At 38.9% G+C, this 17,449-nt stretch overlaps 1 protein-coding gene across 1 annotated transcript in view; it reads right to left on the bottom strand.

Annotated features, from left to right (window-relative positions):
• The window catches only part of GNG2 (G protein subunit gamma 2), a 115,179-nt gene that overhangs the window by 92,631 nt on the left and 5,099 nt on the right, over positions 1 to 17,449 (bottom strand). Inside the window, exon 2 of the mRNA XM_066275980.1 lies at positions 2,848 to 2,888. The gene's annotated coding sequence lies outside the window, so the exon portion shown is untranslated. The remainder of the gene's footprint in view (positions 1 to 2,847; positions 2,889 to 17,449) is intronic.

Raw genomic sequence — 17,449 nt, forward strand, 5'->3', positions numbered from 1 at the left:
ATCTGACAAAGAATACCAAATACTTATAAAGCAGCCTTCATTATTAGCACTATTCGGTGGAATGTAGGGGTGGCTCAACCCTCACCTGTAAGATAATAAGTACTGAACTCCAAAAGAACCTCACTATGGAGTAGTAAAAGCTATACATGGTCTTAAAAGTAGACACACGCATAGGCCTTTCATTGAATAAACTCTAGACCAGAGATTCTCAACCATGGCTGCACATTAAAATATCTGGGAAGCTTTTAAAAACTGCAGACATCCAAGCCCCTTGCCAGGGGTTCCAGTTCAACTGGTCTGGGTAGGGCCTGCATATGAGTGTTTTTAAACTCTTCCTTGGAGACTGTGATGTGCAGTCTGGACTGAGAACCACAGCTCAGGACCCATTTATGACCAGCCTACTATACATATCTCTCTGGGCGTGGCCACTCCACAGAGTTGAATACTCTCTTCCTGTGTTGGTAGCCCAGTTATCATGACCCATATCATCTCCCATAAGAGAAAGCTGGCACCTATTCCAGATGTCTTTAGTTTCCTTTACCTCTCATTCTTAATCAGCAATTCCAGCAGTTCTCCCATATCAGGCCCGTCATTTCCAAACCCAAGGCCTCTACTGGTCTCCCTTCCATTAGTCTCTCTTCTCATCTTTATACTTTACTCTTCAGCCTAAGGAGTTATCCTTAAAAAGAATTATGTGCCTTTCTCTGTCTTTCCACCCAAACTAGAAATATATAACAAGTGCCAGACACCTTGCTAGAGAGTAGAGGCAAAATACTTTTTAGGAGCTTATAATTTTGAAAGGGAGACAGATAACTGGACAAACATTTATGATAATATAAGAAGATACATGAGAGGGTTGGGGAAAATGTTTTGTGTTTATAAGTATACTAAGAAGTAAAAAAAAAAAAAAAGTCAAAACAGGTTTTAAAAATTGTGGTACATTTTAAATGTTGACATTTAACAACAAAAGTTAAGTATGGTATTTCTCGTTCCATAAGACGCACCTAGGGTTTTAAGGAGGAAAGTAAGAAAAAAAATATTCTGAACCAAATGGGATGTTAAAATATTTAATAAAATACCATATTTTTTGCTCCATAAGACGCATGGGTCACTGACCTGTGGTGGCACAGTGGGATAAAGCATTGCCCTGGAACACTGAGGTTGCCAGTTCGAAACCCTGGGCTTGCCTGGTCATGGCACATATGGGAGTTGTTGCTTTCTGCTCCTCCCCCCCACCTCCTCTCTCTAAAAATTGAATAAATAAAGTCCTTAAAAAAAAAAAAAAGACGCATGGGCATTTTCCCCTCCACTTTTGGGGGGAGAAAGTGCATCTTATGGAGCGAAAAATATGGTAATGAATGTTATCTTTTCATTTTGTAAGTGTATCTCTGACAGATAACCTCACTTAGCGATATCAGAAGATCAAATTTGAGGACTTCATAAATGTGAGGTGGGGAAATTGGCCTTCTTATTCTAAGAAGGTTCTGACACTAGTAAACCCTAAACATTTACTGCAAGCCAAAATGGATGAATGACTAGCTCCAGTAAACTAAGTCAGGTTGTAAGTAGGTATTCTTTCTTATTAGTATTTTGCTGTAGCCATTAAGTAATATGGAAATAAATAATTAAAGATTCAACAGCCAAAGTCAAGCCCTGTCATATAATCCAGTGGGGAAAGAAGAGAAGTGGGAGGGGGTATAAGTAAAACTATCCTGGCCATAAGTTGATAATTGTTAAAATTAAATGAATAAGGACATGAAAGTTCATTATATTATTCTATTTTGGTATATGCTTGCCATTTTTTCTTAATAAAGTTAATTTATAAAAGAGAGGATGACAGGTCCTGGACGGTTGGCTCAGTTGTAGAGCATCAGCCTGGCGTGCATAAGTCCCAGGTTCGATTCCCGGCCAGGACACATAGGAGAAGTGCCCATCTGCTTCTTCACCCCTCCCCCTCTCCTTCCTCTCTGTCTCTCTCTTCCCCTCCTGCAGCCAAGGCTCCAATGGAGCAAAGATGGCCCGGGCGCTGGGGATGGCTCCTTGGCCTCTGCCCCAGGCGCTAGAGTGGCTCTGGTCGCAACAGAGCGACACCCAGGAGGGGCAGAGCATCGCCCCCTGGTGGGCGTGCCGGGTGGACCCCGGTCGGGCGCATGCAGGAGTCTGTCTGACTGTCTCTCCCTGCTTCCAGCTTCAGAAAAATACAAAAAAAAAAAAAAAAAAAAAAAAGAGAGAGAGAGAGGATGACAGTCCCAGGCACTGTGTATCCTGATTGGGGAGAGTCCACACATTATCAACTGTCTCAGCAATATGGTAACCTTTCAAAGCTACAACCAGATGAAAAGGCTTTGGTTAGTTTCAAAAGCCAAGTTAGTTTCTTCAACATGAACCCCCATCAGCATTAAATTGACCTTTCTTGCAGTTATTGTTGTTGCTGCTGGAAGAGCCCTTATAATGTCTACGGCCAATCTGTTAAAATAGGGTTTGCCCTTCTCTGGTAAATCTCTGATTTACCTAATGTTTACCTCAATGGCTACAACCAGTGAGTCATGTTTAGTGCCATAGGAATACAGTTTGTTAAGGTAGCGACTTCAAAGGCTCTTCAACCTGAATGTTTAGACGAAAATGGGAAAGTCTGGAGGAGAAATCTGATCTTAACTATGAAGGAGAGTAATTTTTTTCCTTTAATTCCTAAAATCACGTCAATATTGCTCAGGACTTTATGAATGTTTCATAAATATCACATGTTAAATGCTTTTATGTATAGCATTACTTAAGATACTTATTTTCCTCTTGAAGTTCTGGTTAGATTCAAGAAGATCCTAGAAGAAAATATTTCAGAACACTTACCTTGTTAGTCCCTGAAGCCTGTGGCTCCCTGGCAGATCGGGCTGTCAATAAAAAAGAGGAAAATTAGAATAAGGAACAATAACATAATCCATAAGAGCAGACCAAGCAAATAAATGCTTCTGTGGATAGCATTTGGTGGTAATGGCCAAATGTCTCTAAGAGCAGGAATATCTAACAAGTTTATATTTCTGAGCCAAGAAGCAGACATTTTTGTTCGCTTTTTTTCTTTTAAGAAATATATTTGTGAAAACAGGAGTTCCTTTCCTTGTGAACATCCCTAGCCTTCAAGAAAACATGAAAACTGAGTTGTTTTGGGATCCCAGGGGAAGCAGAGTTCTTAGTGACAGGGTTGTATACCAGTGAGATGAAGAAAAACAAGCTTTCCTCCTGACCTAACCCGGTTTGCTCCCAGCAAGACCAAAGTGGCAGAGACAGAGCACGCTCTTTCTCTGGGTGTTAGGGGCAGAGTTGGCATTTCATTTGTATCTAGAACTTTAAGAGAGTTACATGAACAAGTTAGTGGTTACAAAAGCATCTTTAGCATCCAAAGCTTCTGCAGGCTGTTTAAAAGTAGAGACACCTGCACCTTAAGGCACTAATGACCTCTAAGGATGTTGAGCAGAGTTGGCTTAATTCTGCCTACTGCCCAAGTATGGTTTGTATCTAAGAACGTTCCTATGTTTAGATGTTTCTCTATTCCCTAAAAGCTATCCAGCACCAGCTCCAAGGGAATTGCCTCTGCCTCAGGGAGTGCTTTGCCATTCCCATTTTGTTGTGTCTCAGAACAAAGAGATTCCTCACATTGAAAGTACTAAGGGTGAAAATCCAATTCCCATTGGGTCCTAGGACCAAATGAACATCAGTGTCTCTAGAGATCTTATATTCCCTAAGACTGGCACATGTGCTACAATCTCAACCCAACCAATTATATTTCCGGACAACTTTAAGAGATCATATGTTTTCAAATGAGCCAAAGTTATCAGAAAACTATTATCATGATTAATGACAGCAAAGGAAAAACAAAAAACAAAAAAGCCAAGGGCAAAAACAACCTGTTTACAGAGAATGAACCCTAGGGATAACCATGATTAGTGGGACTTGCAAAATAAGCCTGTTCAAGGCTGCTCCGTCACCCTCATACACGCTTGGCAATGGCATAAATCAGCACAGCCTCTCTGGAAAGCAGTTTGGGACATTCATCAAGATACTCAAATATATTCTCAATCATTGTCTTAGTGATGCCACTCCTTGACTTTATTCAAAAACAAATAAATAAAATCCAAAATGGAGACAAAGAATTATTACCATGTGTTAAAAATAGCCTAACTATCAAACACAACATATTAAAAAACAGAGAAACTCAGCCCTGGCCAGTTGGCTCAGTGGTAGAGCGTCAGCCTGGCGTGCAGGAGTCCCGGGTTCGATTCCTGGCCAGGGCACACAGGAGAAGCGCCCATCTGCTTCTCCACCCCTCTCCCTCTCCTTCCTCTCTGTCTCTCTCTTCCCCTCCTGCAGCCAAGGCTCTATTGGAGCAAAGTGGGCCCGGGCGCTGAGGATGGCTCCATGGCCTCTGCCTCAGGTGCTAGAATGGCTCTGGTTGCAACAGAGCGATGCCCCAGATAGGCAGAGCATCGCCCCCTGGTGGGCGTGCCGGGTGGATCCCAGTCGGGCGCATGTGGGAGTCTGTCTGACTGCCTCTCCATTTCCAACTTCAGAAAAATACAAAAAAAAAACCCCAAGAAACAGAGAAACTCCACATGATGGAACTTTCAAACAATGCATACAAAATATTGAAATGATTAAAAATGCACATGATATGAAGTTAAGTGAAAAGAATATAAAATTTTATATATGGTATGATCTCAACTAATTTTCTAATATACATATTTATAAATACCTTATATTTTCTAATACATTATCTATATTTTTCATATGTAATATTCTTTTAATATATTACATATAATATTTTCTAGTAAATATTACATACAATATTTCTGATATATAGTTTTATGGAAAAAAAGATTAGAAAGAGATACATCAAAATGTAAACAGTGTATTAACTCTTTTTGTATAGAATACTGGCAGTAGCAGAAATTGCTAGATTTGCCCTAATATCTGCTCCTTTCTTATTTCATGCTTATAATTAAATTCTAAGCTATCATATACCACGTACATATAAAAAATAACTACTTTTCTCAGTCTCCCTTGCTACTGGGTGTGGGGCCGTGAGTCAAAGTTCAAAGGGATAACTGCAAAAGTGATACATGCACCTTCTGGGTCATGCTTTCCCCTTCCAACTTTCTCTCTTCTTGCTGGTTATAGCAAGCCATGTTAGACCAAAAAGCAAGAGAAACATACTATGAATGATAGAACAATGTGGCATCCTTGATGATCCTGGGGTCCTTGATGATCTTGTGGAGCAAAACTATCCTACCAACCCTGGACTACCCACCTCTGGGTTGTCACGTGAAAGAGAAAGAACCCCTAGCATTTGTCAGCCACTGTGAAATAAGGTCTCTAACATGCAATTCAACCAACAATCTAATTATTGGAAAGGGTCATTCTAATTTTTTCTTTACAATTTAAGCATTTTCCAAATTCTCAGTAACTACCATGAATTACTTTGATCATCAGAGAAAACAGTTAAGTTTTGTTTAATAATGTTAAGAAAATTAAGATAGCACAGAATGAGGTTTGGGCAAAATGTGCCTCTTCCCACATATGAGAAAAAAATCAACTGTGTATAGTTCTGAGAAGTGGTGATTCCATCATGTGCCAGTGTGCGCATTAAACACAAGCTTCCTAAGGTCGTGTGACCCTCAGTCATGCCCCGTGGCACTTTATTTGAAATCTTTTGAAAAATAGTCTTAACAGAGAAAGTTGTTTAATTCTAAATAAAATTTGCTTTAAAAGTAGATTGAGGAATGTTCAAAAATATAAAACTCTAGTCAATGTATGTATTATAGTAGTTCCCCCTTACCCGTGATTTCACTTTTCATGCTAAACCATGGTTCAACAATATTAAATGGAAAATTCCAGAAGCAAACATCTCATAAGTTTTAAATTATATACCATTCCAAGTAGCCTGATAAACTCTCCCATCATCTCATTCCATCCTGCCTGGGTTGAAAATCATCTTTGTATATGCTACCTACCCATTAGTTGCTTAAAAGCCTTCTCAGTTATCAGTTTGAATGCCATGGTATCCCAGTGCTTGTATTCAAGTAACTCTTACTTTACTTAATAATGGCCCCAAAGCGCCAAGAATAGCAATGCTAGCAATTTGGATATGCCAAAGAGAACATATAAAATGCTTCCTTTAAGTGAAAAGGCATGTAAATATAGGAAAAAAACATAATACATCTTATCTGTAGTTCAGGCATCCACTGGGGGTCTTAAAATGTATCTTACACAGATATGGGGAAGTACTATATATTTATCCATTTATGAGGATACATAGACTTCTTAAAGTGAACTTAGAAACATTCTTAAAACCAGTTTTGTATGTGCACTTACTTATACCCTCACTTTAAGGGTTTTTGTTTGTTCTCCATATAGAATCATAATGAGTTATTCTTACAGCAATTCCACTGGCCCAGTAACTCTGATGACTGTCTGTCCATCAATAGAATTTCTGATTTTACTTATTCCTGGAGGGGTGACAGATTTGGCAGAGCTCATATAAGCTTCCTGGTCTCCTCTGTGACCTAGGGGCCTGCATTATAAGATGACTGTTCACAATAAAGGGGTCACATTTACTCCACAAAATAAAGGAAAGATACCTAGTCTACTTGGGAATCAGATTTGAAACAACAGCCTCACGCCAACCTTATTAGAATAATGAACTGAGGATCCTTTCAAACTGCAATAATGTTATGCTAGTGACATTTTGTGCCTTTTAGAGGATCATTAAAGCCCTGTGTGCACCTGCATGCAAGATAGTTCACCAGATAGTCCTTAGAGATTTATACATAATTATGTATCAAATAAAAACCCTAGCTTTCCTCCTTCTTCCCGAGAGAATGCCAAATGGTGCTTTTCTCACCTGTGAATCACACACCCAACACTAATATGGCTAACTTATATTCAATAACAAAGGCAGGGTGCCAGAGCTTTTTTACTTCCCTCTGAGGATGACTGTGCCAATATGCTCTCAAGAACTCCCTACATTCTCTTTGCAATAACTGAAGCTGATAGTCAAAGCTCTGAATTCTCAGTTTCTCTCCCCTTCTTTCCTTTACAGGAACATAATAAGCAAGCCAACCCGACAGGCCTAATTACCATGGCAACAACATGCACTCTGATGATGAGTGTGTTTGTTTTTTAAAATGACTCACAGATTGTTCCCCCAGAAGCCCCAGACACACAGGTTTCTGGCTGGTTTATAAAATCCATCCAAAGTTTTCTTCCAAATTTCTTATTTCTATTAGCATAATTTGATGTGATAGAGATTCATCAAATCAAATATGCCCTTCTCCTTAAGGATGAAAAAAAAAATTCACTTGGTTCCTTAAACACTCCAAGATTAATCAATTTAAAACTCAAGTTAATAATGAAATTAATTTGAGTTTGTACACTGGAGATAATTAATCTGTTCCTAATTTAAATAATTAAGGTATTTCATAACATAGTTTTAGAGACCCAAATGAAATAATCAGATGAAATAAAACCAGGAGTAAAAATGATCAAAATAGCCTAAACCTGTGGGTACATGGTCAATCACATGTAAAGTGTTACAAAAGAATAAATGTCTTATACAAAGATGTTTTTAAACGAATGTCCAAATCAAGACATTTCTTTTTAAAATGCAGACATGAAAGGATCTAGACATTTGGAAGAACTGTGAACTACTTACACTTAAGTATTTATTCAACACATATTATTTAAGACCTATGCCCTAGCCAGATAGTTCATTTGGTTAGAGCATCATCCTGATGTGCAAAGGTTGCTAGTTCAATATGTCAGGGCACATATAGAAACAGATCAATGTTTCTGTCTGTCTCTTTCTCTCTCTCTCTCTCTCTCTTTCTCTCCCTTCTCTACAATCAACCAATAAATTTAATAAATAAAAATAAAAAAGCCCTGCCCAGATAGCTCAACTGGATAGAGCATTGTCCTGATAGGCAAAGATTGTGGGTTCAATCTGTGGTTAGAGCACATACAGGAACAGATCAATATTTTTGTCTCTCTCTCTCCTTTCCTATCAAAAATCAATTAAAAAAATTTTTTAAACCTTCTATATATTAAGCACTATTGTTTATAGCTGGAATGTTACAGTGGGTTTAGGGAAGACTATTTTATTACCAGAGACAAAAGCCATGGGATAACTCGGTGCACCGTCTCCTCTCAGAAAGACCCCTTTGCTGCACTAGACACCATCCGGAACAAGCTCTCCGTGAGAGAGACCATGACCTTATGATCATATCAGACCTACGGATCTGAGTCCTGACTCTGGCATTGAGGTTGACTCTCTCCAAAAAAAAATATGCTGGTAACTTTGGTCTGTTGATTTCTTCTGCATAAAGTGGAAATAAATCTTATTTAACAAAAAAATTGAACTAGAAATTTTTATATCAATCTGTTTAACGTAGGAGTCTAAGTCTCCTGATATTTACGTGTAACACATATACAATATGCATGCATGCACACAGAAAAAGTAGTCATTAAAAATTACTATCTTCAAACAGCTACACATTTTATGTACTGCTACCAATAATATATTTTTTTCTCTAGAGTTTAAAGGGATATCCTGAGTGTATCCATCAGGCTAGGCTAGGTTATACTGCGGTAACAAATAACCCCCCAAATCGCAGTGGCTCAAGACCCTAAAGCTTATTTCCCCAAGGATGGGTCAGTAGAGAGACCAGCTCTGTGTTGTCTTAGGCTCAGGCTTAGGAAAGCAGCCACCCTTTCTGGGCTTCTACCACTGCCAGTTACCAAGGAACGTGCTTATATGCTGGTTCTTAAAAACTTCTTCCTGGAAGGAATAAATGTCAGTTTTGTTCATATTTCACTGGCGAAATTAAGCTACATGGCTATACCTAAGTATACAGAGAAGCATAATCCTACCGTGACTTGAGAAGGAAAACTGGAAATATTTCTGACTAAGCACATGGATTACTGAACGAATAACGCACATGCCTGAGACTGACACTTAACTAAATCAGAACATCCACATGTGGCTGACTATCCCATGCAAATGGGCTTCCTTAGGTGATTCTTTACCTCAGCTTCTGAGCACCTGTGATTGATGTTGGGCCATCATCATTTCTGCTAGGATTTGATAAGAATCCCATGAATAGAATAAAAGATACCGTACTCCAGCTTGCGGTAACAATAACAATTGTCCTAATAACAGCTATACTTCTGAATAATTACTATAAGTCAGGCACTATGCTAAATAAATAGTCTATATATATTATGTATTTTTTTCCTGACAATATTATGGAGTGGGTATTGTCATTATAATTTCCCATTTTATAAAGGAGGAAACAGGCATACAAAGTTTCAGGAACTTGCTCAGAAATACTGATTTGACTGTTCTTTAACTACCATGTTCTCTTGTGTAGGAAGCCTTACGATATAATTTTTCTACACCATAGTATTTGAGAATTATTTTAAGACATAATAAAATACAAGGCCCAATTTTTTTGCCTAGGACTTTTCACCTTTGCATAGTTAATTTTTTTTATTATTTTAATTAAAAGAAAATTAAAAAAAAGAAACCTGTCGTATATCAAGTTTTTTCCCCCAAAAGGGAAAAGAAAATAAAACTCTTAGTAAAATGTCTTTAGTGCCTATACACAGCAAAGATCCCTAAGTACAACCATCATTCATGAGGTTTAAAAAAATAGCAAAGAAGGAATTGTTTTCCAAGGAAAGTTTCTAAAATGAAAAATAATTTTTCCTGTTTAAATTTTTCATAATTTTTATATGGTTCTGCACAGATCAGATAAATACCCTTCTTAAACAGAGCTCTGTTGGCAAAGCCTAAAAATTAACTTGACTTCCCTGTTTAAAAACGCAAATATGAGTGGGAAGCACTCAATCATTTATTACAGAAAAGGTACTCCTAGCATTAATACTGAGTCTGTTATGATGAGAACGCACAGAAAGACACCCAGAGATGAAGAGTCAAAACACTGTAATGATGACAATTCCACTGAAATTCCCCCTTTCACTATTGCTGCCTCACGTACGTAGCCTCTGAAATACAACACCCAAGTGGAAGGTAGGAACCATGGAGAAAATACAATAATGAAACTGCATGTTGCCTCGGGTGTTGGAAAGTGAAAACCTATTTTCAAAATAACTCATAATCAAACATTCTAGAGATTACTCATTTTCTTCTTACAGGTGCTGTAACCAACAAAATACATCCCTCTCTAAAAACAAAAACAAACAGAAAACCAGGGTTTTCATTTAAGTCTGACAGACCACCATGCACAGAACCTTGGCCTCTCTAGCTCATTTCTTGGCTCAGGGTGAATTTTATTTCCATCGCAATGATTTAAGTGACCAGTCAGGGAGACCAATTGAATCATGTATTTTTACAATGCAGACATGCAAGGCTGGTTGTCTAGATTAAATGACGTTTTTATTGCTTTATAGAACCACATGTATTTCCTTCTGGAGTAATTTGTTCAGAAGGTCCTTCTTTACTTAGTCCTGCATCAGCCATTTTGTATTTTCTTCCAGGATTCTTTTTTTTCCAATCTCCCTTAATCATCTCCATCAACCAAACAAGCTAGCTTTTGGTGTGTGTGTGTGTGTGTGTGTGTGTGTGTGTGTGTGTGTAAGAGAAATGCATGAAAATACTGTCCCACTCAAAACTGTATAATCTTGAAAAGTGATTTAACTTTGTTGAGCCTTGAGACCTTCACTTATAAAACGGGAATAATAATAGTGGCAGACTCTGTTGATTGTGTACCTGATAACCATTAACCCCTTCTTCCTTGTTAATAGAACCAATCCTTGTTTCTGGGGTTTGGTGACTCTGTTCTTCAGAGAGGCAGGCGGCTCCAAGGCCTCAGGACCACTAAGAGATAAGCATGTGAGTTGCGAAGGGAATTCTGCTAGAGATCGCTTTACCAGTAACCTTAAAAAAAAAAAGGTATATGTGAAGAAACAAGCCACTTCACTGTGCCTCTGGACATTTTAACCTGCCTGTAATTCTGAACTTGTAGTAGCCACCTCAGCACAGTGACAGGGCGGGCCTCACAGGCTAAACCAGCCTGCTGAGGACGTAAGAGTGGCAGGAAGGAAAGAACTGAGGCTGCAAAGAGCATTGTTCATCTATGAACAGCTAACTCTGGACCTTCCTCCTTTCACGGGGTTTTGAGAAAAGTGTTCCATTGTAGCCATTTCGTCTGGGTGTTCTTTTACAAGAGCCAAAAGTATCCTGATAGAAAACCACTGTTCTCATCTCATAGGTTTATTTTGAAAACTAGTGGAAAACACTAATGTATATAAGGTATCCAGCATACAGCAGCACAAATGAAATGCATAACAAATGCTAGTTTTCAATTTGATTCTTGAAAGGCATTGATCTTCACTCATTCAAACATGAGTGAGAACTGGTTTGAATGACTTTTCTCTGAGTTTTCCCTGCTTCCCCTAAACAGCATTAAAGGTACAAGTCACTGCCTTTTCTATTTGGTCATCTAAGAGATAATACCAAGTATGTAAGTTTATTTTAAACAATGAGATTGGTGTTTCATCCAGACAGAAAGCCCTGTAGTGCAGTGTAGAAAAACATAATTCAATAGAGTTATCTTCCTGATTGTGTAACTCAGTGGATCTAAATAAATTCAACCCAGACCAAGTATTCAACAGAACAGCCAAATGTTCTTCTGCAAATGGAATTGGCCTAGTTTAATTGAAAATATTTTGTAGATAAAAAGACGTATTTTATAGATTCTTGTACATATATATGAAAGGCCACATTTCCTCTAGAATTTCACCTCACCTTTATTTCAGAATCCAGCACCTTCTACTTGGGAACCCTCTCACCCCAACTCTTCATATGGCTGACTCCTGACAATAATACAGGTCTCAATTAAAATGCCACCTCCTCAGAGAGGCCTTCAGGGATTACCCAACAAAAGTCAACTCCTCAATATCCTCAATATTATTATCATCATACACACAATTTCTATCATTCAACCAGTTTTTACTTTAATTCATCTCAACACTCATCACTACCTGATATTTTCTTGTATTATAATTTATTCCTGTCACTGGGGCCCAATCTGGTTGATTCTGATCTAATGAGTCTGGGTTAAGGCTGGAACATAGGTATTTTTTTTAAAGTACCCCTCACTGATTTCCAATGTGCAGCCAGATCTAAAAACCACTGGTTTATGTGTTCACTGGGTCTCCCCCAACATTAGAATATAAATTCCAAGAAAACAAAGGACTGGCCTGTTTTGTTCATCCAACTTTCCCTCTTTCATTAAAGCAGCGGTCCCCAACCCCCAGGCTGCGACCGGTGCCGGTCCGTGGGCCATTTGGTACCGGTCCGTAGAGAAAGAATAAATAACTTACATTATTTCCGTTTTATTTATATTTAAGTCTGAACGATGTTTTATTTTTTAAAAATGACCAGATTCCCTCTGTTACATCAGTCTAAGACTCACTCTTGACGCTTGTCTCGGTCATGTGATACATTTATCCATCCCACCCTAAAGGCCGGTCTGTGAAAATATTTTCTGACATTAAACCGGTCCGTGGCCCAAAAAAGGTTGGGGACCACTGCATTAAAGGACACATGGCACATTGCAGACATTCAGTTAAGATGTGTGGACAGCCTGTCTACCTGTATTGTAATTACATCAGTAGTTGTCTGTTTCCCAGTAGTTTATAAATGGGTTCCTAGAGTATCCAGGCCATTCTGCATCAAAAAATAAGTGACTTAAGAAAGTTCATGGCCCTGGCCGGTTGGCTCAGTGGTAGAGTGTCAGCCTGGCGTGCAGAAGTCCTGGGTTCGATTCCCGGCCAGGGCACACGGGAGAGGCGCCCATCTGCCTCGCCACCTCTCCCCCTCTCCTTCCTCTCTGTCTCTCTCTTCCCCTCCCGCAGCCAAGGCTCCATTGGAGCAAAGATGGCCCGGGCGCTGGGGATGGCTCCTTGGCCTCTGCCCCAGGTGCTAGAGTGGCTCTGGTCGCGGCAGAGCGACGCCCCGGAGGGGCAGAGCATCGCCCCCTGGTGGGCAGAGCGTTGCCCCTGGTGGGCATGCGGGTGGATCCCGGTCGGGCGCATGCGGGAGTCTGTCTGTCTCTCCCCGTTTCCAGCTTCAGAAAAATACAAAAAAAAAAAAAAAAAAAAAAAGAAAGTTCATTAAATAAATGAATGATAAACAGAATGTATTTGTGGATTTAAATGTTCTCACCAAATAAAAATAAACAAATACATAAGGTAATGGATGGTGGATGTGTTAATTAACTAGATAGGAGTAATCTTTCAACAGTGCATATGTACATCAAATCACCATGATGTACACTTTAAACATGTTATAATTTTGTCAACTGTACCTCAATAAAGCTGAAGTTAAAAACAAACAAAAGAAAACCTAAACTGTTTTTGTGTGCTGTAAGGAAGATAGAAATGAAACTGGGTGTGGCCACTCTCCTGAGAGATCTTGCGAAAGAAAAAAAAAAATTCTGATTGCTATTAATCACACTAGAATGTGCTCATTGCTGTGGTGAAAGAACAAAAGATTTCTGGAGAGGTAATGACTGCTTTTTGTGGGGGAGGGCAAGGAAGAAACCAGGGAAGGCTTCATGGGAGAGGTAGCATTTGAACTGAACCTTACAGGGCAGGTAGAATTTGGCTACTCAGAAAAGAAAGACTCTGGGGGTGACATGTGGAAGAGAGAGCAGGAAAGTTATTGTAGGGAGAGGCAAGAACACAAACAACAAACCAACCCAGCTGGGGGTTAGGAGGGCCTTGAACCAAAACATGGCTATCAACATGGAAAAGAGGAGATAGTGTCAAGATAGCTTTTTAATGACAGTGCAAAGGGCTATGCAAACTGACTACAACTTGGGTTGCTGGTGAGGAAAATGGTGAAATTGAGCTTTTATTATCAAAAGACTGAGGGAACAGGTATCATTAATAGTCATGGAATCAGGTAAGGAGCTAGTTTTGAGGAATGGAGAAAGGTGATGACTAGAGCTGTTTTAAACATGTGAGTTTCAGTGTCAGTGGGTTGGATGACCTGGGAAGTTTGCCAGGAGCTTGACGTATAAATTTAGAGAGTAGGAGAGAGATCAGGATGGAGAATCAGTTTTGAGGATTGACCCACACAGCAACAATGATTGAAATCATAGGAAGGGATCTGATTAAAAGGGAGAGAAATTAAATGGTAAAAGAAATTCAATCTTGAGAACATTCATATTTAGAGGAAACAGAGTTAGTAGAGAAGTTGGGAGTCTTTAGAGAGGAATGGTGACAGAATATTAAGGTGACCAACTTTTTTACAATTAAAAGGAAGACAAAAATAAATTGAACAAAACAACATCGTAATTAAAAGAAACATTTTATTCATTGCAACAATAATACACTATAATATGATAAATGCATAATAAAAACATTTGTAATATTTTATATTGTAATCATGCTTACATGCCTATTAATTTTTAATAATAATTGTAAGAAAAAAGTACTCATTTAGATACAAATATGCCATATCACATGCAATGGATCGATGGATCGACTTTGTATCAATCGAATACGGACATTTACAGATTAGTCTTCCAATATCAAAAAGGAGGACATGTAGGAGGACACTTTTCGAGGAAGGACAGAACTTACAAAAGAAGGACTGTCCTCCCTAAAGGAGTATGATTGGTCATTTTAAGAATATGCCACCTCAAAATTTGCCTCTTTGGCATAAGGATTATTTTGAACAGATTATTTTGGGAAACAGCATACACAGGAAAAATTCTGAAGATGGACTAGAAGTAACTTCTTTTACATTTATGAAGGAAATTTCCCTTTGTAAAGGTGCCTCCCTCTCTGTACCAGGAAGAGAAGGATAACTAAATAACTGAACATTCTGGTCTATGGAGAGACACCAACTTCAATCTGCACAACAATCTCACTCTTATTTACCATGCTTTTTCTAATTATTTCCCCAGAACTGGCCTCTTCCACTTCTCCTTCTTGCTTTTGTCATTTAGCTGAAGATGGTATTTAAACCTGAATTCTTTACCAACTCTGAGAGTTACTCTGTTTTCCCCTGGGTATCTCCCTGGTATTCATAAGTTGTGCATGTTAATAAGCATCTGCTTTTCTCTTATTTATCTGTCTTTTGTTACAGGGTTTCCAGCTGAGAACTGAGAAGGGTCGAAGGAAAACTATTTTTCTTCCCTACAGGTAGGAGGAGAACAAGATTAGTAAAGATTTAAAAAGTCCAGGGGAAGCTTTGTTGGCAGCAGGGTTGTTTAATTTTTAATTAATTTCTGTGTGTAAACTAAGCATGTTTGCAGGCAAAGAGTAAAAGGCCAATAAAGAGGAAAAAAAAAACCAAATATGGAGGAAGGAGATAGAATTATTGTCAGAACCTAGACCCCTAGAAAATAAAAGGAAATAGAATGGAGAGTCCAAGTAGATTACTACTGACCTGAAAGGAAAGGCTATGTTAATTTGCCTGCAGAGGAAGAAGAGAATGAAGACAGAGAAATCTTGAGGTGATAAGACATAAGGTTAAGGGAAACTGTAATATATGCCTTCTCAGAAAAATAGAAGGTGAGTCATCTGTAATGAATAAAGGGAGTGGGGACTTGGGTTTAATGGTTTTCATTGAAAATGCACAGAGGATAGTAAAAAGTGAAATATAAAAAGAAGAAAAGGATTTTCAAATAAAAGCAATGGCACCACTGATGTTGAAATAAATCTGGAGTAGGACCCATCATCCCAGTTACCAGACCTGATCCATTAGCTCTAGTGCCAGCCATCTGGGACAGTGGTGGGATTCAGCTGGTTCGCACCGGTTTAGCAGAACCGATACCTAACTTTTTGTTAAGTTCAGCAAACCGGTTGTTTAACGGCACTTGTCATCAGGGTTCTCTTTAAGATGGGCACCTGGGCAGCTGCCCAATGTGGAAATCACAAATTTACATTTCTTACTGGTTTTTTTTAACATTCATCTGCACAACAGCATATTCTAAGCATCCGAAGTAATGTTCATTCTGTTCATAGGTGAAAAAATTGCAAGTGAGAACGCCAATTAAGAAGCAATATAGGCCTGACCAGGCAGTGGCGCAGTGGATAGAGTGTCGGATTGGGATACAGAGGACCCAGGTTCGAGACCCCCGAGGTCGCCAGCTTGAGCACAGGCTCATCTGGTTTGAGCAAAGCTCACCAGCTTGGACCCAAGGTCCCTGGCTCGAGCAAGGGGTTACTCAGTCTGCTGAAGGCCTGTGGTCAAGGCATATATGAGAAAGCAATCAATGAACAGCTAAGGTGTCACAACAAAAAAACTAATGATTGATGCTTCTCATCTCTCTTCATTCCTGTCCGTCTGTCCTATCTATCCCTCTTTCTGACTCTCTCTCTCTGTCTCTGTTAAAAAAAAAAAAAAGAAGCAATATGGAAATATCTTAAATAACAGTTTTATTGTTCTTGTCAGAAATTATTTAATATTTTTTCATTACTATTTAAAACTCTTATAACAATCTAGTTTTGTGCACCTCTTTTATTGTTCTTATTTAAGTATTAAATGCATGAAATAATGAACTACCTTTTAGTATATCTTTTTTTATATAGTTAAAACAATCATCACGCCTGACCAGGCGGTGGCGCAGTGGATGGAGCATCGGACTGGGATGCAGAGGACCCAGGTTTGAGACCTCGAGGTCGCTAGCTTGAGCACAGGCTCATCTGGTTTGAGCAAAAAAAGTCCACCAGCTTGAAACCAAGGTCGCTGGCTCCAGCAAGGGGTTACTCGGTCTGCTGAAGGCCCGCGGTCAAGGCACATATGAGAAAGCAATCAAGGAACAACTAAGGTGTTGCAACATGCAATGAAAAACTAATGATTGATGCTTCTCATCTCTCTCTGTTCCTGTCTGTCTGTCCCTGTCTATCCCTCTCTCTGACTCAGTTTCTGTCTCTGTAAAAAATAAATAAATTAAAAAAACAATCATTAGAGCAGAGAACTGGTTGTTAAATTATTTGAATCCCACCACTGACATGGGAGCAAGGACTGTGGCTGACCCTGACAATCAGGCTGGCAGGGCAGCAAGGGACAGCCAAAAGAACAGGGGTCAAGTCACTGGTTTTCCATTAAAAGCTTGACTGTTCACACATATTTGCCAAGAGATAAAAAGGGTTGATTCTTTCTTATCTTGAACCTTGGTATACAGCGGGACCACTTCAAAGAAACATGTTGTCACTAAAGTTTGATAATTGAGACCTCCCACTTTTTTAATGTTTAATTAAGTCTTCTAGACATTGTCTGAACATTGACTCCCATTATATATAACTTGTTTAATTTAACATAAAACTTTGGAGAACCATTTATATCTCTAATACTCTTACCTGGAAATCTGAATCTCATTTCTATAGCGGCATCTTTACATCTGAACAAATTTGAACAAAG

This window comes from Saccopteryx bilineata, chromosome 4 (assembly GCF_036850765.1).
Source record: "Saccopteryx bilineata isolate mSacBil1 chromosome 4, mSacBil1_pri_phased_curated, whole genome shotgun sequence".
Taxonomy (NCBI): domain Eukaryota; kingdom Metazoa; phylum Chordata; class Mammalia; order Chiroptera; family Emballonuridae; genus Saccopteryx; species Saccopteryx bilineata.